Source organism: Budorcas taxicolor, chromosome 25 (assembly GCF_023091745.1).
Source record: "Budorcas taxicolor isolate Tak-1 chromosome 25, Takin1.1, whole genome shotgun sequence".
Lineage (NCBI taxonomy): Eukaryota > Metazoa > Chordata > Mammalia > Artiodactyla > Bovidae > Budorcas > Budorcas taxicolor.
This window is the reverse complement of record NC_068934.1, coordinates 38,297,763-38,299,566: the sequence shown is the minus strand read 5'-3', so window position 1 is coordinate 38,299,566 and position 1,804 is coordinate 38,297,763.

The window sequence follows — 1,804 nt, the reverse complement described above, 5'->3', positions numbered from 1 at the left end:
GGCAAGAGTGAACGTTGACATTCAAGGAATCAGTGAACTAAAATGGACTGCAGTGGGTGAATTTAACTCAGATGAACATTACATCTACTACTGCGGGCAAGAATGCCTCAGAAGAAATGGAGTAGCCATCATGGTCAACAAAAGAGTCTGAAATGCATTACTTGGATGCAATCTCAAAAACGACAGAATGATCGCTGTTTGTCTCCAAGGCAAACCATTCAATATCATGGTAATCCAAGTCTATGACCCGACCAGTAATGCTGAAGAAGCTGAAGTTGAACGGTTTTATGAAGACCTACAAGACCTTTTAGAACTAACATGCAAAAGAGATGTCCTCTAAATTATAGGGGACTGGAATGCAAAAGGAGAAAGTCAAGAAACACCTGGAGTAACAGGCAAATTTGACCTTGGATTGTGGAATGAGGCAGGGAAAAGACTAATAGAGTTTTGCCAAGAAAATGTACTGGTCATAGCAAACATGCTCTTCCAACAACACAAGATTCTACACATGGACATCATCAGATGGTCAACACCAAAATCAGATTGATTATATTCTTTGCAGCCAAAGATGGAGAAGCTCTATACAGTCCACAAAAACAAGACCAGGAGCTGACTGTGGCTCAGATCATGAACTCCTTATTACCAAATTCAGACTCAAATTGAAGAAAGTAGGGGAAACCGCTAGACCATTCAGGTATGACCTAAATCAAATCCCTTATGATTATACAGTGGAAGTGAGAAATAGATTTAAGGGTCTAGATCTGATAGATAGAGTGCCTGATGAACTATGGAATGAGGTTCATGACATTGTACAGGAGACAGGGATCAAGACCATCCCCATGGAAAAGAAATGCAAAAAAGCAAAATGGCTGTCTGGGGAGGCCTTACAAATAGCTGTGAAAAGAAGAGAGGCGAAAAGCAACAGAAAAAAGGAAAGATATAAGCATCTGAATGCAGAGTTCCAAAGAATAGCAAGAGGAGATAAAAAAGCCTTCTGGAGCGATCAATGCAAAGAAATAGAGGAAAACAGAATGGGAAAGACTAGAGATCTCTTCAAGAAAATTAGAGATACCAAGGGAACATTTCATGCAACGCTGGGCTCGATAAAGGACAGAAATGGTCTGGACCTAACAGAAGCAGAAGATATTAAGAAGAGGTGGCAAGAATACACAGAAGAACTGTACAAAAAAGATCTTCATGACCCAGATAATCATGATGATGTCATCATTAATCTAGAGCAAGACATCTTGGAGTGTGAAGTCAAGTGAGCCTTAGAAAGCATCACTGTGAACAAAGCTAGTGGAGGTGATTGAATTCCAGTTGAGCTGTTTCAAATCCTGAAAGATGATGCTGTGAAAGTGCTGCACTCAATATGTCAGAATCTGCTTTACTATCTGTTATCTACTTTCTCTTCTGTGTCCTATACTTAACTTGTGATTACATTGTAACTCATTCCACATTCCTCAGTTTATTTCCTATCTTTCTAAATCCTGTTTGCCCCTAGCATCTTAAGATCATTTTCTCCTAAAAAGGCTTCTAGCTATTCTTAATTATTTATAAACCCTAAGCTCAGCAAACTTGTTTTGCCATAAATATTTCCCTCAGAAACAGGTCTCAGAAAACAATCCTTCCCATGGCCTCAAGCTGCGGCCAATGGGCTCATCCTGGAACATTCTTTGTAAAGATCCTTGAACAAATGTCAATGGTCACTTTATAAATTATTTTCTGGGCACAACTGCAGAAGGCTTTGTGCTTTCTCATGTTTCTCTCAAGAACAATAAGCACCTTAACATTCTTTCCAGTC